The sequence below is a fragment of the Schistocerca americana genome, chromosome 9, assembly GCF_021461395.2.
Source record: "Schistocerca americana isolate TAMUIC-IGC-003095 chromosome 9, iqSchAmer2.1, whole genome shotgun sequence".
Taxonomy (NCBI): Eukaryota; Metazoa; Arthropoda; class Insecta; order Orthoptera; family Acrididae; genus Schistocerca; species Schistocerca americana.
Window position 1 is genome coordinate 67,893,425 of NC_060127.1, and position 21,838 is coordinate 67,915,262.

General features: G+C 43.3%; 1 protein-coding gene across 3 annotated transcripts in view; it reads left to right on the top strand.

The window, feature by feature from the left end:
* Positions 1–21,838, top strand: part of LOC124550879 (1-phosphatidylinositol 4,5-bisphosphate phosphodiesterase) — a 411,295-nt gene that overhangs the window by 25,780 nt on the left and 363,677 nt on the right. The window contains exon 2 of one of the 3 annotated variants that reach the window (XM_047125638.1): positions 20,097–20,154. The exons of the other annotated variants lie outside the window; for them this stretch is intronic. The gene's annotated coding sequence lies outside the window, so the exon portion shown is untranslated. The remainder of the gene's footprint in view (positions 1–20,096; positions 20,155–21,838) is intronic. 3 annotated transcript variants of the gene reach the window in all.

A 21,838-nucleotide genomic window follows, 5' to 3' on the forward strand; every position in this document is an offset into this window, starting at 1 on the left:
TACATTCACATAATTACGGAGGGCAAAAATATATTATTAATTTCAATTTCTGATTTTATTTTCTTTCGAAGTTAGTAGCGGTCAAGCATTAATCGCCTTGCAGAAGAATGAAGTTATTTTTGCAAGTTTGCTAAAGAAATTCCGCTGAGGCAATCATTTTATTTGAAACGAAGTATTTCATTCTACAGTATTGGCTAGTTCCAACTGTTCGCTGAATTTCAAGTGCACGTTATCATCTTCTGCCATGTATGTCATTACGCCATAATAAAGAACCAAACATGAGATCGTAGAGTACTGGTACTCCAAGAAAATTTACATCCCAAAAACCACACTGAAAGGCTTAATATCAGTTGGGACCTACTTCATTGTGAATCTAGAAAAAGCCAATTTGCACTTCAATCCGAATTATGCATTTTAGTATGGTTTACGAAATTTCGATGCTCGTTGGAGTATCCTCTGATGCCCTGTTTCTTTCATGGTGCAATGTAAGCTCTCTTAGTGCATTATACACACGAACATGCGGGCTTCCTACACCACTGCAGTTGCACACGCACAATAATGCGTTTTCTGGAGCTCTCTGGCAACTGGTAAATCGAACCTATTTCTAACAGTATTGCGAACGGTGGTTAGAAAAGCGTTACTTTCAAAGAAAATTTCTTTTCATGCACGATGAATTATGTTACATGTGAGAAAGTGGAATGGATATCTAAATCACAGAGCGTTCGAAACTGAACAGTTTGAGGACCAGCCACTTACAAGAATTTCGAGCCGAGGCATTTATGTCATAATTTTAAATTTACTGGCACATTTGTGTGATGTATCTTACACGCAAAAAAAGATCAATATTGCATGTGAAAGTTTAACTTCTATTGTAGCGTGTTAATCTTAGAGACCAATATTATATGTGAAAGCTTAGCTTTTCTTGTAGATATACGGTACTGTGTACATTAATGTAAACCGTTAACTTTTCCTCTTGTGTGTTTGCGCTATGTAACCAGTAATCTTGCTATTGGCTGACTATAACACGTGTCCTATACTATGAATAGCTGCTGTCATCGGCTGGCGAGATCTCGTGGCTTGAGATATGACTCGCTTACAAAAGGACATCGCAACCTCGGTTGCAACGTTCCGGAAACTAACGCGCTGTGTTTGGTGCAATTCGAATTTATACTTTCGTAATACGAAAATATGCAGCGTATATGTTGCTGCAAATCAAAGGTCTTTCCAAAACTTCTCTCCTTTTTTTTAATTAAAAGTCTCTCCAAAACTTCTCTGCTCCGTCTTTTTTTTCGGGAAGTTCTACGCGATTATATAAAACGTTAACCATTCAAAGAATTGATAAGTTTTACAGTTCCGAGGGAAAATCTACGGAAAACCTACTGTCACTTAGCACAGAAAAAGTGTATTTTCGATATTTTTTAAACGGGATATCCGGGAGAAATCCGGGAATAATCCGGGAATTTTTTTTCCTTGTCCCCGTATACACCCTGTCATGGTAGCTGCTTGGCCATTGATTTATCAATTTGCAGCCCAGGACGTCTCCCATCTAGCCACTGGAGAGCACATGACGACCTGTGTGGTAGGGAACACTTTTCCATCTTCCTGTCACTGCCCGGCATGAGGCCCACGGACGCCTGCCCATATGGGCTTTAAACAAGGCGGACTGTGAAACTTTCTCCTCTGCTGCCACCGTTGAGTCTCCCCCATACGGGAACTTCGATGTGATGGTTGAGCAGGTGACTACAACAATCCTTTCTGCGGCAGAAAACGCGATCCCTCGCTCTTTAGGGTACACCCCCCCCCCCCTCCCTCGGCGAAAGGCAGTCCCTTGGTGGTCGCCGGATGTCACTGAAGCAATTAAGGAGCGTCGGCGAGCTCTACAGCGGCATAAGCGGCACCTCTGCCTGGACCACTTCATAGCCTTTAAACGGCTCCCTGCCCCCGTTCCCCAAGTTACCAAACGACGGAAGTAGGAGTGTTGGGAGAGATAGGTCTCGGCTATTGGGTGCCATACGTCACCTTCCCAAGTCTGGGCTAGGATCAAACGTATTTTCAGGTATCAGACCCGAACAGGTGTTCCCAGTGTTAATAGGACCGAGCGAGGTGGCGCAGTGGTTAGCACACTGGACTCGCATTCGGGAGGACGACGGTTCAATCCCGTCTCCGGCCATCCTGATTTAGGTTTTCCGTGATTTCCCTAAATCGTTTCAGGCAAATGCCGGGATGGTTCCTTTGAAAGGGCACGGCCGATTTCCTTCCCAATCCTTCCCTAACCCGAGCTTGCGCTCCGTCTCTGATGACCTCGTTGTCGACGGGACGTTCAACACTGACCACCACCACCACCACCACCCAGTGTTAATATAAATGGTGTGTTATCTACCGACGCAATCGCAATTGCCGAGTACTGTGCTGAGCACTACGGTCGAGCCTCTGCGTCGGGAAAATTACCCCCCAGCCTTTGGCACTCTCAAACGGGGGTTGGAAGGGAAAGTCCTCTCGTTCACTACACACCACAGTGAATCCTATAGCCCCATTTTGCGTAGTGGGAGCTCCTCAGTGCCCTTGCACATTGCCCCAACATCGGTTACTCCATGCAAAACTATACAATATGATCAACAATGCCCACCTCGTTAGACTACTCAGCACCCTCCTCCAAAACCGCAGGTTTTTTGTTGAATTTCAAGGAAAACGCAGTCGCTGGAGAGCGCAGAAAAATGGTCTACCTCAGGGAAGCGTCTTGGCTCCACTTCTCTTCAACATCTATACCAACGACCAGCCATTGACCCCAGGCACAAGGAGATTCTTATATGCAGATGACCTAGCCCTTGCTTCGCAGAGTTCATGCTTTGAAAGCGTGGAAAGAAACCTGACAACAGCACTTAGAACACTGTCAAGCTACTACAATCGGAACCAACTCAGACCAAACCCTTCGAAGACAAAAGTGTGTGCCTTTCATTTAAGGAACAGGGAAGCTAATCGTGAGCTACATATTGCATGGTCAGGCATCCAACTCCAGCGTCATCACGCACCTAAATACTTGGGAGTCACTCTCGATAGAACTCTGACATTCAGAACTCACTGCAAGAACACCAAAATGAAAATCTTCGCTCGAAACAACCTAATTCGCAAACTAGTGGGGACACAGTGGGGATCACACCCACAAACTATTCGCTGTTCTGCAATGGCACTGTGCTTTTCTACTGCTGAATATGCTTCTACAGTCTGGTACAGGTCATCTCGTGCCAGACAAGTAGACATTGCTCTCACCGAAACCTGCAGGTTGATCACAGGTCGCTTAAGACCTACCCCAACTGATAAGCTCTACTGCCTCGCTGGAATAGCGCCACCACGGATACGCAGAACAGTGGCTGCCAACAGGGAGAGACTGAAAGTGGAACAGGACAGTGCCCATCCACTGCACGGACATGATCCACCACAGCAACGGCTGAGATCGCGAAAGAGCTTCCTGAGAACATCCGAGAAGCTCACCATTTCACCAGAGAAGGCGAGGCTGGAGTTATGGAAGAAGTCGACGCCTCACCTGCAGACGCCAGAAGCTGAAGAACTACCACCTGGACACAACGAGAGCTGGCTGATGTGGAAATCTTTAAACAGATTACAATCAGTATTTGGACGATCCAGAGACAACCTGAAGAGATGGGGCTTCATAACAGAAGATTGTGGACAAGAACAAACCACAAGCCACATGCTCCAGTGCCTTTTGTGCCCTACATCCTGCACGAAGATTGATCTCCTGCAAGCCACTCCAAGCGCGTTGGATGTTGCAAAGTACTGGGCACATGTAATATAAATACAATTTGTGTATATATATGTACATATTTATTGATGTGTATGGCTACTGTAATTTTGTATGTTTCTGATTCGAGAATAATAATTGCCCCAACACAGCTCCTGGGCCAGATCGGATCCACAGTCAGATGACTAAACATCTCTCATCAGACTACAAGCGACATCTCGCCATCTTCAACCGGATCTAGTGCGATGGCGTCTTTTCATTGCAATGGCGGGAGAGCACCATCATTCCGGTGCTCAAACCAGCTACAACACGCTTGATGTGGATAGCTGTCGGCCCATCATCCTTACCAACGTTCTTTGTAAGCTGCTGGAATGTATGGTGTGTTGGCGATTGGGTTCGCTCCTGGAGCCACGTGGCCTACTGGCTCCATATCAGGGCGGCTTCCGCCAGGTTCGCTCTACCACTGATAATCTTGTATTCCTCGAGTCTGTCATCCGAACAGCCTTTTCCAGACGCCGACACTTGGTTGCCGTCTTTTTTTACTTACGTAAAGCATACGTCACGACTTGGCGATATCATATTCTTGGCACATTATATGAGTGGGGTATCAGAGGCCCACTGCCGATTTTGATCGAAAATTTCCTGTCGCTTTATACTTTCCGTGTCCAAGTTGGTGCTTCCCATAGTCTCTCCCCCCCCCCCCCCCCCCCCTATATCCAGCAGGAGACTGTGGTCCCGCAGGCCTCTGTATTGAGTGTAACTCTATTTTTAGTGGCCATTAACGGTCTAGCAGCAGCTGTAGGGCCTTCCGTCTCACCCCCTCTCTACGCAAACGACTTCTGCATTTCGGACTGCTCCGCCAGTACTAGTGTTGTTGAGCAGCGCCTACAGGGAGCCATCCACAAGGCGCAGTCATGGGCTCTAGCAGATGGCTTTCAGTTTTCGGTCGCAAAGTCGTGTGTAACGCACTTCTTTCGGCGTCTTACCGTTCATCCGAAACCAGAACTTTGCCTTACTAACGATCCACTCACTGTAGTGGAGACATATCGATTCTTAGGGCTGGTTTTCGATGCCCGATTGACTTGGCTTCCTCACCTTCGTCACGTTAAACGGGAGAGATGGGAGCATTCAGTTCCCTCCGCTGCCTGAGCTACACCAACTGGGTTACAAATCGCTCTACGCTGCTGCAGCTCTACAAAGCCCTTGTTCAATCCCGCCTTGACTATGGGGGTGTGGTTTATGGTTCTGCGGCGCCCTCAGCGTTGTGTTTACTTGGCCCAGTGCATCACTGTGGCGTTCGCCTAGCGACAGGAGCTTATAGGACGAGTCCGGCGACTAGCGTCCTAGTGGAGGCTGGAGTCCCTCCATTGCAGGTTAGGCTTGCACAACTGCTGGCCAGCTACGTTGCACACGTTTGTAGTTCTCCTGTGCATCCGAATTACCGTCTGCTTTTCGTACCCACAGCAGTTCATCTTCCACATCGGTGGGCCAAATCAGGGCTTCCAATTGGGGTTCGTGTCTGATCCCTTCTTTCTGAAGTCCTTGCCTTTACCACCTACACTTCAGGTGCATTCACATACACCACCATGGTTTACACCTAGGCTGTGGCTTCGCCTGGACTTTTCACATGGCCCTAAGGACTCAGTTAACCCCGTCGGCTTCGCGTATGTCCATGGAGGACATATTGAACAGCATTCCTTGCCCGATGGCTGCATTGTTTTCACTGCCGAGCTGTTGGCTCTATCTCGTGCTCTTGAGCACATCCGTTCGTGCCCTGAGGAGTAGTTTCTTCTGTGTACTGACTCCTTGAGCAACCTACAACCAATTGACCAGTGCTCCCCTGTCATCCTTTGGCAGCGACCATCCGGGAGTCCATCTATGCCCTGAAACGGCCCGGTCGTTCAGTGGTGTTTGTGTGGACCCCAGGGCCCGGCGGAATCCCAGGCAACGAACTTGCTGACAAGCTGGCCTAACAGGCTTTCAGTAACTGACCTGCGTTCGTTTTTACGTCGCCAGGTTTTTCGGCTTTGGGAGACGGAATGTCATAACCTCAGTAGGCACAACAAACTGCGTGCCGTTAGGGAGACTACGAATGTGTAGCAGTCCTCCATGCGGACCTCTCGCAGGGACTCTGTGGTTCTCTGCCGGCTCCGCATTGGCCACACTTGGGAGACCCACGGCTACCTCTCGCGCCGTGAAGACCCGCCTCAGTGTCGCTGCGGCGACGGGTTGACAGTGGCCCATATTCTGGTGCACTGTCCCACTTTGACTGCCGTGCGACGAAATCTTCGGTTACCGCATTCGTTGCCGCTAATGTTATCTTGCAACGCCTCATCGGCTGATTTAGTTTTACGTTTATTCGTGAGGGTCGGTTTTATCATTTGATCTAAATTTTAGCGCATGTCCTTTGTCCCTCTGTGTCCGCCACTCAAGTGATTTAAGGGTGGAGGTTTTAATGTGTTGCACAGTGGCTGGCTTCTTCTTTTTAAACTCATGGTCAGTCAGCCATGGTAATCTGCTTTGTCGTTTTAATCTCTTCTACCTGTTTGTTGCGTTTCTGTGGTTTTCTTCTCCCGTTTTTTCCATATAAGTGTTTGTTGCCCTTCCGTCGTTCTTGTGGTTTTTCCTGTGTTGTCAGTCTAGCTTGGCATTGTTTTATTCGGAACAAGAGACCAATGACTTAGCTGTTTGGTCCCTTCCCCCCCCCCCCCCCCCCCCTTTTAAACCATCCAACCAATCTACCTGTTTGTTGCTTCTCTCTGTGGTTTTCTTTTACTGTTTTGTCCATAGTAGTGTTGGTTGTCCTCCTGTCGTTCTCTTGGTTCTTCCATTCTCCTGTTATTGTGCTGTATGTCTCCTTTCTTTTCTTCTTTCCCTTGTGTAATTATTTTACGGGGAACAAGGGACCGATGACCTCGCAGTTTGGTTCCTGCCCCCCCCCCCACCTCCTTTAAACCAACCAACCATTCCTATGTAAGCGATACGTAGGGGCTGGCTCCTTGAGGCATCATTTAAAACCAGTTCTTGAAACTTTGTTAGTAGACTTTCTCGAAATAGTTTACATCGATCTTCAAGAGACTGCTAGTTTAGTTTCTTCAGCATCACTGTAACACTCTTACACGGCTCAAACAAACCTGTAACCATTTGTGCTGCCCTTATATGTATACGTTCAATATCTGCCGTCAGTCCTTTCTGGTACGGGTCCCACACACTTGAGCAATATTCTAGGAGGGGTCGCGCGAGTGATTTGTAAGCAATCTCTCTTGTAGACTGATTGGACGTCCCCAGTACTCTACTAATGAACCGAAGTCTACCACCTGCTCTACCCACGACTGAACCTATGTGGTCATTCCATTTCACTCCCTACAAAGTGTTAAACCGACCTATTCGTATTAGTTGGTCGATACCAGCTGTGACCCATTAACGTTATAGTCACAGGATACTACGTCTTTTCGTTTGTGACGTGCACAGTCTTAATTTCTAAAGCACGCTGCCAGTCCTTACACCACTCTGAAATCTTATCAAGATCTGTATGAGTATTTATGCAAGTTCTTGCTGACAGTACTGCATTATAGATAACTAAATCATTTGCAAAAATTCTGATATTATTATTAATATTCTCCACAACGTCATTATTATATAACATTAACAAACTCAACTAACTTCCCTGGGGCACATTCAAGATAACATGCTGCGTCCTCTCTACCAAAAGATCCTCAATCCAGTCACATATGTCACTTGGTAGTCCATATGATCGAACTTTTGACAGTAGGTATAGGAGTGGTACAAAGTGAAATGCTTTTCGGAAATCAAGTAATATTGCTTCTACCTGACTGCCTTGTTCTATAGCTTTCAGTATGTGAGACAAGTGCGACTTGAGTTTCACATGATCGGTCCATGTTGGTTGGCATGGAAGTGGTCTTCTGTTCGAGATGCCTCGTTATGTTTGAGCTCAGAATATGTTCCAAGATTCCACAACAAATGGATGTCAAGGATATTGGACGGTAGTTTTGTGGATCACTTCTACTACCCTTCTTGTAGACGCGTGTGACCTGTGCTGTCTTCCAACTATTGGGCACAGTGTTTCGTTCGAGGGATCTGTGACAGATTATCATTAGAAGAGCAGATAGCTGCAAATTCAGTACAGAATCAGTTTTAACGATTTCAGCTGTTTCTGAACACCACTGGCACTAATACTTATTTCCTTCATCTTTTCAGTGGTACGAGAGCTAAATTGTAGCAATTTTCCTGAATGTTCCTTTGTACTGCATATTTGATAATGGAATTAAGCATTTCAGCTTTTTCTTTGCTGCTCTCAATTTCAGTTCCTGTCGCTTCCGCTAGGCACTGGACACTAACTTTAGTGCTACTAAGAGCCTTTACAAACGACCAGAATTTCTTTGGGTTTTGTGAAGGGTCATTTCATAATATTCTACTACGGTAATCAGTGAATGCTTCACACTTTACTCTCTTGACAGTTAAATGTGTTTCATTGAGCATCTATCTACATCCCTATGCTTTGTTTTACACCTATTACGCAGTAATCTCTGTTCTTTAGAAGTTTCTTTGCAGTGACTGTATACCACGGAGGGCCCCTCCAATTATGAACTGCTGTACGGGGCTCAAATTTATCGAGTGCATGGTCAACTATTCTTGTAAGCTTGACCTATAGTTCCTCTATATGCTCCTGCCCTGTACTGAAAGTTTCAAGTTCCTTATTGACGTATGACACTACTGATTTTTTTATCTACTTTACTGAACCTGTTCGAGGTCTGTACAAAAAATTCCCAAACATTCGTAATTTCGCGCGAATGGTGTGTTGGAGCGAAATGCAGTTGGGATCCCTGCACGCGCCTGTGTTTAATGTGTAACTGCCGGTGGTTTTAGTGTTGCATGTCTGTGGGTTATTGTTCAGTGCTGTATTGAGTAGAACGTTGTGTCGCACAATTTGAGAATTTCGAGACGGCAGAGGAGCCAACGCGTCTTCATTAAGTTTTGCGTAACTTTCAAGAAAACGTTTACAGAGACACACCAGATGATGCAGGAAGCCCACGGTGATGAGTGCTTGAGCCGTACTCGGTGTTACGAGTGGTTCACGCGGTTTGAAAATGGCCGGACGGAAGTTGAGGAGGGGTTTACTATCTTTGGCTCGAAAGAAGCATGTTCTTTGAGAATTTTTTTCTCGGGGTGTGTTATAGATATCAATGTCAAATTTGGTAAAAATGTGGTTTGATATTTCCTCTACAAACTGGAATTTTTTCAACCGAAAATGTCGAAGAGCAAAGGCGGAAGTGCCGTCGGAACGAAATAAAATTTCGATGTAGACCTCCACGCGCGGTATGTCACAGGTCAGCTGGCTCGTCTGAAATCAAAATTGAGTTGACGTTAGCCGAGTATGTAAGAGTCTTTAGCAGTTGTACCTCGCTTAAGTTATTTGGAGCATAGGATACAAAATGGCAGCCATTTGAAAAAATAGGGTTTTTTCATCGATTTTTCCACTTGGTCGACCAAGTAAAAATATTTATAGTTGATGGATCGGAATAAAAGTGGTACAACTCCTAGACAGTTTAGTTCGAAAGAATCATGCCAATCGGTTCAGTAGATTTGAAGTTACCATATCGCACGATAAAAAAGTCATTTCGAGAAAAACGCGCTTGAAGTTTTGACTACATATAAATGCAATATTATGCAACGTACGTTTAATCTGCTATTCCGGGTCCATAAACTAGTGCTTCCTCTTCTTCATAGAGGGTGTTCTGCTCGATATGGGCCATACTGCCGTGGCGAACTGCGTCGAATTGAGTCCCAGGGTGACGTCCATCGTTTTCATGGTCTTCAGAATTGCTGAATACCCTTCGTTGAAGCTGCTCACTGCCAGGAAAGTCGCAATCCCCACAGTCTTCGCACCAGAATGCAAATGTTTGGGGGCTAACTTCCAAACACCTGCGTTCAAACTTTCATTGGAATTTTGTGTGTTTCCTCCCAAGCATCGGTACAATAACTCGTCCTCCGAAAGGGCCTCGTAGATCGGATGAGTGACTTTTTGAACTTCTTTGGAGAGCGGCTGGTCGTGTTGATATTCGTCCAGATGTCCGGTAGCCTTTGCAATGCGCCACTTGCACCAACTAGTTTCCCCAGCCGTACAATTTTGGTGTTGTGGCTGGTCATCTGTCGAACACTTGTGAAAATACGTTGCCCAAATTGCCTTCTTCATCTGTTCCACCGAATTGGAATGCCGTTGAATTGCCAAGCCGTAGTACGTCGTAAGCTCCTTTATCACTTTATCAGTTTTAGTCATGGGCAAGCACATAGAATAATTTTTCACGGCTACAAAGTCGAAATTCCCGAAAAAAAATTGGTGCGTGAAAAGGCCGATTTCAGGCAGGTGCATTATTTTTGTTCAACCGCGAATAACAAACATTTCCGTTCCCTATTCGGAAAAACCGTTTCAGGGGTGGATTCTAAACACTTTTACGGATCCAAAAATGCAATTTTAAACATCGTTTTTTTGAACCAAAAGATGGTAAACCTCCCCTTAAAGACGACCCTCCCTCAGGACGCCCTTCGACCTCTACCGACGAAGCTCATGTTAGGAAAGTCAACGAAATTGTTCGTGCCAATCGAAGACTGCTTGTCCGAGAGATTGCAGTCGAATGTAACCAGTTGGATTATTCATGAAATCGCGACAGAGCATCTGTGAAGAGCTTTTGGATCGCGCAAATGAGAACGAGATATTCCTTAAGAGAATCATTACCGGTGACGTGGCCCATGCGGACTGTTTTTATTTCCAAAGTTGAAAAGCCCGTTGACGAAGATTTGCAACGATAGATGAGATAAAAGAACGTTTGCAGACGGCGCTACGCGCGATCCAGCAAGAAGCGTACCAAGACTGCTTCCGAAAGTGGGAACGCCGTTGGGGGCGGTGTATTAAATGTGGAGGAGAGTAATCCAAAGAAGAGCATGCACAATAAGTAAAAGGTAAGCGCAGGAAAATTTTGACTTATTTCCGGAATTTTTTGAACAGACCACGTATATCTTTCTGCTTGTCTTAATTGTCCTTTGTACTTTGGTAATCAATGGTGCCACAACTGCGTCACGGTCACTGACACCAGTTTCGATGTGAGGTCAGGTTTGTTTGTTCCCATTAGGCCCAATATATTTTCATCATGAGTGGGGTTCCAAACTATCTGTTAGAGGTAGTTTTCAGAGAAAGCATATTCACGGGATGCCTTATCACGCACACCACTGACAAAACTGTAATTTTCCCAATTGACTGTTGGATGATTAAAGTCCGTGCCGGCGATTACAGTATGACTGGGAAACTTATGTATAAGTGAAACGAAATTTTCTGTAAAGTTTTGTCTGTAAGTGCACCCATAAACCGAACGACACAGCCCGCGTCCCGCTCGACCGACCGACAGGTGGGACGTGTGTGCTGCGCTGTACACGAGTTGTGAACCATGTGTCTGCCGCTGTTCAGATGTGATTGGCTTGACAGAGCGCGAGGCGGCAACAAATAATTTAACTGATAGGAATAAACTGTTAGCATTACTGTAATAACCGCTCATTCGACACTAGTAGTTATTTTAATATCTGCCAGTAGTGAATGCCGCCGTCTGTACCGAAGTGCTCCCTACGCTTTCGTATCATAGATCTGACCACGGATAAGTGAACAAAGCAGAGGGACGGACCATCTGTTAGCTATTCTATAGCACGTGGAAATAACTGTCAGACTGCGCGCCAAATTTTAATCGTAGCGTGCACTTCGATTTCGTACTATGTAACTACGTAGAATGACCATAACGAATTCGTGCAACTGTGGAAATAACCGTCAGTAGGTGAGTATAAGTTATTTTTCTGTGGTATTTATAGCTGCGCGCCACCTACCGAAATAACCGACATGAGATGAGGATACCTGTTAAGTTATTTTTCTTCTCGCTCACAGTTCTTTTCCTGTGGGAATTACGGGACACCACTCCAGGTAACGTGGAAGTTGATTGCTGTGTCCTGCACTCCAGGAGGTCGCAGCAGATGATATTTCCAGAGAGGATGGATATTGGAGTGAAACAAGTATTTTCGTACGTCCACGGAAATAACCATCAGCCGTCAGAGTTGATTTCAGACTAACTTCCCGATGAGCTAGAGACCTGAAACTTTCAGCACAGGTCAGAAACGGATGACGCCACAATTGTCTTAAATTGCGAGAGGTATTTTATTTCTCTGTTTGTTTGTCTCTCTGTCCGTTCGGCACGCATTTTACAGCTGATTTTAAAGTGGTATCTCGATGCGCTAAAGACTTGAAATTTTCAATATAGCTCAGGACCACATGATAGTGCAATGAATGATCGTGGCAGGTAACCAAAATATTAACTCGCTTTGTTGTATGGTGTGTGGTGGAAAGTACTTTGTGTACGAGTGATATTTTCTCCGCTCCCCCCCCCCCCCCCCCCCCCCCTCTTTTTTCCTGTTCCAGTCGGGACTGTTTCACGTCAAGAATGTTCCTCATCCGAGTAACCTCGAATATCTCTAGTTTTTAACCTTCCACAAATTACATGTTGTAGGAAGCAATACATTGGCTGACTCAGATCGAGAGAAGCTGAAACAAACCTGAAATTTACCAAATGTCTCCGTTGTAATCTCATCAAACTGTTTGAAACTGATTCAACAATTTCATACACACAGGCCTAAAAAGGAGAAAATATGTACACTGAGGTAACAAAATTTTGGGATATCTCCTAATATAGTGTCGGACATCCTTTTGTCTAGCGTAGTGCAGCAACTCGACGTAGCATGGACTGAACAAGTCGTTGGAAGTCCCCTGCAGAGATACTGAGGCATGCTGCCTCTATAGCCGTCCATAATCGCGAAAGTGTTGCCGGTGCAGGATTTTGTGCACGAACTGACCTCTCGATTATGTCCCATAAATGTTCTATGGGATTCATGTCGTGCGATCTGGGTGGCCAAATCATTCGCTCGAATTGACCACAATGTTCTTCTGACCAATTGGGAACGATTGTATCCATAAAAATTGCATCGTTGTTCGGGAACATGAAGTGCGTCAAACGCTGCAAATAGTCTCCAAGTAGCCGAACATAACCATTTCCAGTCAATGGTCAGTACAGGTTGACCAGACGACCCGATCTATTCCATGGAAATACAACCCCCACCATTATGGAGCCACCGTCACCGTGGGCGGTGCCTGGTTGACAACTTGGGTCCATGGAGCATGGGATCTGCGCCACACTCAAACCCCTCAAACCCTACCATCTGCTCTTACCAGCTGAGATCGCGGCTCATTGAGCAGACCATCGCCAGATAGTGCCGCACTGTCGCAAAGGATACATCCATCGCACGTCCCATATCGATTTCTGTGGTTATTCCACGCAGTGTTGCTTGTCTGTTAGCACAACGTACGGAAAGACCAGCTGCTCAAGTGAAGACCGTCGGCCACTGCGTTGCCCGTGGTGAGTGGTAATGCCTGAAATTTGGTATTCTCGGCACAGTCTTGACAATGAATCTTGGTATGTTGAATTCCCTATCGATTTCCAAAGTTAAATGTCCCATATGTCTAGCTCTAACTACCATACCGCATTCAAAGCTTGTCTTGCGGCCATAATTACCGGTTATTCTGAACTAAAATATCGGATTGGTTTTCATCGGTCGGTTTTTCCCATCACTAGTGTGGCGGAACCGGTTTATAGTATTTCGTGACTTTACTTACGTATAAATGATATTTCAGGTAGATCATACATACTAGTTACCTATTGTCTGCGTAACAATTCGTTTGATCTCAAAAATGATTATCCCGGCTAATATTTTTCACTCTGCTAAAGAAATCTCCCCTTGAAGTAGTATAGAAATGTTGTCTGTAAAGTCGTGTGAGTGGCACTAAATTGCATATCATTTATCAGATTTTACACAAACTGTTACTTAAGATGGAAGTACTTTTCTCTACCAAAAGGAACATTTAGTTACAAAATACTACCCGCGCACAGCACTGGCGTATTTCTCCTATTAAAATATTTCATATAAATCGTCCGAAATAATTAGGCTTCTTAGATCAGCAAATAAGAAATTGATATTACGTAACGTGCTGTGAGCACTATTTTTATAGATTCAATCTGAGTTGAATTCTGTCTTTTAAAGCAGATTCGGGACCAGCAGTGCACATTTACTTCCATTCATTTATATCTAACAACATTTATGTTTGTTAAAGTTCTCGATTCAAAACTGCCGCGGAGATATTTTTACTAAGATGGCGGTAGACAGACGATAGTTAATTGTTGTCTATTGTTATCCTCGATTCCTTTTATATCAAGTTAAAAGTATTTAAGACTTTTGTTCTCTATTCTTTAGCTTTTAAAATTATTCTCAATTAAAAATACTTCATATTTTTTATACTAGCTACTAGTAAACTCCGCTGTATGTTACTAGCGCTAATGGCTGCGCTCCTAATTGCAGAGCTGAAAATTAACACTTAAAACATTAATTAGATTGGATTACAATTGAAATAAATACAAATCCACGTCTAGACAGTAGCGACTCTATTTTTCAAATAACAATAATTAATATAGTTACAGCCTTTCTCTTTACAGGCCTCACACGTCTCACGTACGAACGGTTCATCGGTTAGCACTGGAAGAGCAACTGAACCACAATTATCACCAGTAGAAAAAAAAAGATTATAGTTGTCTATGAATGTAGTTTCTCCGATAATAGTTTTAATTCACACAGAAATTAAATTATTACAGAATTAATGAAATAATTATCGTCATTTTTACACGATACAGTCTTTTTATACGTAGTGTCGATAATATTTGTTGAAGTTTGTACACTTAGTTCATTTTAACATCTTGTGGCTACAACATAGTGTATTGGATATTACACTAGATATTACCCTAAACGATAGGTACCGTTTCACAGTGCACGCTCCACCGTAACATACGTAAAATACAGTGCATTACACGGATTATTGTTGGTCAGCAGTATGGCATTAATTTGTGTGTATTTCAGATTTCGCTGTTACATTACCGTTGGTATCGCCAAGTCACTGTTGCATCGCAGATGCTACTGCTTACAAGTTACTGGAAACATTAGCTCAGTTTTTTAAGGGTGTGGTTGATCACAAAACTGCATGCCGCAGTGGTGCCAAATCCTGTAAACAAATGATGATGATGATGATGATGATGATTGTTTTGTGGGGCGCTCAACTGCGCGGTTATCAGCGCCCGTACAAATTCCCAACCTTTGCTCAGTCCTATCTCGCCACTTACGTGAAGGATGATGAAATGATGAACTCCACCGGGAATCGAACGCGGGACCCCGTGCTCGGGAAGCGAAAACGCGATCGCGAGACCAACAGCTGCGGAATTAAACAAATGAGCACGTCTGTTGTGTACCATGGTTAGCCCCAGGAGTCCACCCTCAAAGACAAAGTTCTGTTCATTCCTCTTTTCTGTGGACAGTTGAGTGAACCGCAGCACCATAGCTGTGCCCACAATACAGATATGTTGCGAGTCGGAGGCTTCGAATTAGCACTGGAAGAATTCCTGTGAACGACGGATAGAGTTGTATGCAGTGCTTTGTTGTTGTGTTTGTGAGGTCTTCCTGCATCGCTGATTTCTGTATTTCCATATTGTGTCAGAGATCTGAAGATCTACATCTACATCCATACTCCGCAAGTCACCTGGCGGTGTGTAGCGGAGGGTACCTTGAGTACCACTATCGGTTCTCCCTTCTATTCCAGTCTCGTATTGTTCGTGGAAAGAAAGATTGCCGGTATGGCTCTGTGTGCGTTTTAATCTCTCTGATTTTATCCTCATGGTCTCTTCGTGAGATATACGTAGAAGGGAGCAATATACTGCTTGACTCCTCGGTGAAGGTATGTTCTCAAACTTCAACAAAAGCCCGTACCGAGCTAATGAGCGTCTCTCCTGCAGAGTCTTCCACTGGAGTTTATCTATCATCTCCGTAACGCTTTCGCGATTACTAAATGATCCTGTAACGAAGCGCGCTGCTCTCTGTTGGATCTTCTCTATCTCTTCTGTCAACCCCACCTGGCACGGATCCCACACTGCTGAGCAGCACTCAAGCAGTGGGCGAACAAGCGTACTGTAACCTACTTCCTTTGTTTTCGGATTGCATTTCCTTAGGATTCTTCCAGTGAATCCCAGTCTGGCATCTGCTCTACCGACGATCAACTTTATATGATCATTCCATTTTAAATCACTCCTAATGCGTACTCCCAGATAATTTATGGAATTAACTGCCTCCAGTTGCTGACCTGCTATTTTGTAGCTAAATGATAAGGGAACTATCTTTCTATGTATTCGCTGCACATTACACTTGTCTACATTGAGATACAATTGCCATTCCCTGCATCATGCGTCAATTCGTTGCAGATCCTCCTGCATTTCAGAACAATTTTCCATTGTTACAACCTCTCGATATACAACAGCATCATCCGCAAAAAGCCTCAGAGAACTTCCGATGTTATCCACAAGGTCATTTATATATATGTTGTGAGTAGCAACGGTCCTACGACACTCCCCTGCGGCACACCTGAAATCACTCTTACTTCGGAAGACTTCTCTCCATTGAGAATGACATGCTGCGTTCTGTTATATAGGAACTCTTCAATCCAACCACACGATTGGTCTGATAGTCCATATGTTCTTACTTTGTTCGTTAAACGACTGTGGGAAACTGTATCAAACGCCTTGCGGAAGTCAAGAAACACGACATCTACCTGGGAACCCGTGTCTGTGGCTCTCGGAGTCTCGTGCACGAGCAAGGTTTTATTATAACAGGACTGGTTGCTAGATTTTTCCCAAGAAATCAGATAAATGTGTTACCATTTTAATAAACGTGGACTGTTGGGATGGATCCAGAAACTAAATAGTTGTTGGGTTGGTTATGGTGAGATGAAACGCTTAACTATAAAGTAATAATGACCTTGTAATGAGCAGTATCTGCATTACTGTAAGAAAACATATTGAGGCGCTGAGAACCGCAAGGGCTTGAAGCATAGCGCCGTTGATTTTGTAGCCTGTACTGTCCCTGGTCTCATTAGGCGCACCTTGAGTTGTGTGGGGGAAAAAACCTGCAAAGATTATTTTGATCAGCGTAAATGAAGTAATTTCCGTGAACATTACAGACTATTAATAACTGATAAGCCAGACAGTTTTAATATTGTCAGTTGCAAAAAGCAGAACTAGGCCTAACTTCTTAATACGTTGTCACGCAACCTTCAGGAGATATTAACGCTACAGTTCGTGTTCGCACACTGTTAGTATAGGCTTGTACAGTGTCCTGCATTTGTGGGTTATGATACCAGACTTGAATAATCTTTCGACTAAGGTGAATTTTTGTGGTGATTGTTTCCTTTCCGCTGGTTAACAAAACGATATTTTCTTATGGAAAAAAAGTTTTTACCGATCTCGCTGTGTGGCACGGTGCTCCGTCCTGCATAAAAACAAATGGTTCACCTTTAGGAACCATTCTTTTGAAGTAGTAGTCTCCCGCTTAACATCTCGTTGCATTGTTCCCCCAACTAACAGTTGCCATTGACAACAGGTTGCATCATGACTTTGGTGGAATGTTTCACAATCTGCGCAATACAGTCTGGACAATACTTTTCATCACGGTGACTTCGTACATAATGAGATTTATTTACCTCAATTTTAAATGTGGACTCATCACTAAAGCAAACCTGAAACGAAATGAAAAAGCGATAATATTTGCTTTGGATTGGCCTAGAAATTAGGAACTTTACTACTGTATCAAGGCAAATACTGTCTAATTTAATGATATTCATTGATTTCCAGTAGTCAATCTTGATGCCTTTGTTCCTTAGCCCATGCAAGACGTTTTGGCATCATAGCAGGAGTTAATTTTGGATTTCGGGTAGGCCTGCGAGCCTTGAAGTTCACCTATGAAAGTTGGCGATCAAGAGCAGGAGACATCGTAGAACGACTGGAAAAACGCTAAACATTCTCTGTGTACTGAGAAGGAAGAGGGAGACACCTTATGTTTGCCATTGTTGCAAGAAGCCAATATGCCTTAGACACTCACCAAGAATTTGCAGAGTGTGCAAAGAAAACCCCTGAGAAGGAAACTAAAAACCAAACCAATACAATTTTCATTTTTTGAATGTTTTGTGGGAGTTTCTTACGTGTTTATTGTTACATATTTAACAATTAATAAACGAAAAAATATAGCAAAAAGTAAAATTTAAAGTGCTCGGGATTTTAGTTTTTATAGCATTATCATTATCATGTAATGTTATGTTAGTTTCGTGCAGTTTTCTGTTTAAATGTATTTTGTTTGTAAAAATAATCGTTAAAATTTATCTGAATATAATTTTTGTATGATAGTAATAGTCCGCAGCTCGTGGTCGTGCGGTAGAGTTCTCGCTTCTCGCTAGAACGGGGTCCCGGGTTCGATTCCGACTGGGTCAGGGATTTTTCCTGCCTCGTGATGACTGAGTGTTGTTGTGTCGTCATCATCATCATCATCATCATTATTCATCCCCATTACGGTCGGAGGAAGGCAATGTCAACCACCTCCACTAGGACCTTGCCTAGAACAGCGGTGCGGGTGTCCCGCATCGTCCCCTACGCTCCTCGGAGTAGGGGACCTCATCATCATCATGGTATTAATGTAATCTTTTACTTAAAAAAACAATTGTTTTAGTGAAATTTGAGAATGTAATTTTTATGGTTATTTAAATATAGCGGTTTGTCAGACCGTACCTAGGGCAGTGCCCGACCAAAAGAAGGAGGGGGAAAAAAAACCTGGGAAGCTAAAGGTTAAGTTTTATTTCACGCTTTTAAACTTTATATTTTGTACTAGTAGACGCGTTTCTCCACATTCACACAAATACTTTCCGGGACGGAACGCGAAATAGCAACGCAAGATTATCCCTCCCCGAAAACTGCGTATTCTGACAATAGTCCCATGTTTCTTGACAGCGCGTAGGGGAACGATGCGGGAAACCCGCACCGCCATACTAGGTAAGGTCCTAATGGAGGTGGTTTGCCGTTGCCTTCCTCCGACCGTAATGACGAAGACGACACAACAGCACCCAGTCATCTCCGGGCAGGTGAAAATCCCTGACCCCGCCGGGAATTGAATCCGGGACCCCGTGCTCGGGACGCGAGAAATAACCGCGAAACCATGAGCTGCGGACTGACAATAGATATACAGCGTTATTCTAAATCATGGACCCATATTCAAAAATTCATGTGTGTTCAAGCACAAATCCAAAATGAACAAACATTACACCAAAGAAAAGAGGAAGTTTCAAAGTTTTTGGCGGGCGTTGATGGTTTCAGAAGCGGCCGGTAGAGTCCGCGCGACAATAGGGCCGTCATTCCTTTTCACTGTCAGTCGTGAGTGAGATAAGAGGCTGAGGAGACAAAGGTTTTCTGCGTTCTTGAGTCCGCGAAAAGTGAGCCGCAAATTTCACTGCAGCGGGCATTTCGTACCAGATTCGGTATTCAACTACCAACTTTGGTTTAAGCAATTTAAACAGACAGGAAGTGTGTGCAAAGGAAAAATCACAGGCCGACCGCGTGTGTCAGCGGATGATGTCCGACGGATTGAAAAAGTTTTGTGCGTACTCCCATAAAGTGTACCAGTAGAGCCAGCCGAGAACTTGGAATGCCCCAACCAACTGTATGGAAAGCTCTGAGACAGCGTTTGCTGTACATGCCCTACCGACTGTAACTTGTACAGGCACTCAACCCCAATGACAAAGAGAACTAATTAATTACAAATTATTAAATTGATATCAAACATTATGCAAAAAACTTCGAAACGTCCTCCTTTCATTGGTGTAACGCTTGTTCATTTTGGATTTGTTATTAAATAAATACGAAGTTTTGAAAGTAGGTCCATCATTTAGAATAACCCTGTATTTTCACAAATATTATTACATGTGCAAGATTTCGGCCATGCGATATCACACTTGCTGTTTTGAGTGTCAACGAAAAATTATTATTCCGGCATTTTTCTTTTCTTTTGTATTTTGTTCACATATTCGATTTACGTGTTTCTTTTTTTTTAAATTCATACATATATTCAGTGACTAATGTTGTGGTCGATATTTACTTAAATTATGCAACATAAGCTTCAGTAGTGGTGATAATTCTAAATCACATCGGAAGAAAGTGTGCCGCTATTGCGATCTCTTACGATAGGCTGCGTAAACCATCATGAAAAAAATCATTTGATTTTGTACTGAAATGTAGACTCAATAAGAACTACAAAAAAGTCTGGGACAGCGTATGTTTATCTTTTACAGATGAGTCGCAATCACCCGTTTTCTGCTTTGTAGGTGCTGAAAGGGGCGACTTCAAAAGACAAAAATCATCATTGTCGGTCAGCCGCCAAAGGTAAAACGCGTGTTCTCACGGACTTTTATTTAGATGTTTTTGATATATACAATCATGTACTAAGTAACTTGCTGTAACTAAATGTATTACTTAGCGTGTATAAAGAGAGGCTGGACGCAAACATTTTTGCTTAACTTCGCTGATGAAATTTAAACGGCTGAACAGACCTTGGGACATTGTCCTATGTCACCAGTATTAAATTATCGAATTTTTTGACCCATTATCTTGGAAACATTTTAAGACACCAACTTAAAATTTTCCTTAATTATTTAATGCACGGCACCTTTCTAGATACACTGAACTAGAATTAATACTAAAATCGTATTGTGGGGCATGTTTTCTTTCTTTTTTTCAGACACTAAATTTTTTTACAGAATTTTGTAAATAAACGAACATAAAAACAAAACAACTCAGGATATTTTAATTATTCTAGTTCTATATGTATTGAATCTCACACTTGGCATGCTGTGAAAATTTCATCTCTCTACCAACAGTATTTTTTTAGAAAGCGGGTCATTTATTGCAAAAAATTTAGTTCAGAGATATTGAGGTTTAAAACTTTTTTATTACAAATTCTTATACAGACTTACATTTCTGCGTTTTTTACGCACTACAATTGCCCTAGCCCATGGTCCGTATCGTATCTTCTTCAGTGTCACAACAGCCCATTGCTTGCCTCCTTTTCTTTCTTGCTTCTTTTGGCATTTGCTGAACAGTTAACTCTGCTTCACATACACGAAGTTCATGCAGTTCCCACAGTCCTTCACCTGTGTTGTGTCCAAATCTTACCCTTAACTTCTCCAGAACCTTAATTCTTTCATAGTTCTCACCATTAAAAGTTATTACAGCATCAGACACTGTTAACTTTAGAGTCATAAGGCCAACAAATACATATTTAGGCACCCGGCACCACACAACATTATTGAAGGACTCATTCACATTCTGGGTCTTCCCATGTAAACACTTCTTTAGCAGCTCAGAATTTGCCAAATCTGTGCAAATAGGTTTTATTGCCTCCATTACTGCCAAAGGAAGAGAATGTTTATGTGTAAATTCATACAGGGTGCCAGAAAATTAAGCTTGCCTATGTTTACACCAAGTGTTTGGTGGAGGTGGACACAAAGCATGACATGACTTTTCATCGGTTGATATTCGATTAAAGAAAGTGCTCCACACAGCTCTTTCCATCTTCTCCAAATCGTTACAGCTACCTCTAATGGCCTCCCCATAATATTCCTGTAATTCGTCAATTACATTGTCTGTTAGTCTTCCAGCACATCTTGTCTTGCCATCAGACAGTTTTATGTTGCTCAGCTTTGTTTTTAGGTTACGCAGACGTGTTCCCATCCTTTTCTTGACATTTCCTTCACACTCAAGTTTTTGTATAGGAAGAACATATGGCTTATATCCCAGGATATGACTGCTCAATTGTGGCAGTATATGCATTACCGTGAAATTTGACAGTCACACGTCAACATTCGAAATTTTATTTGAAGGTCTCACAATTGTCTGATTTTAATGTATTATATACCAAAATGTTCAAGAACGTGCAAAGTGCATTGTGGAGTGGAAAATAGAAAATATCAAATTTCAACGAATTTCGTGTACAATGTCCACTTAATGGAACATAGCTACGAACCATCCAGATCAAACTAGCTTTCAAATTAAAAAAAAAAAAAAAAGA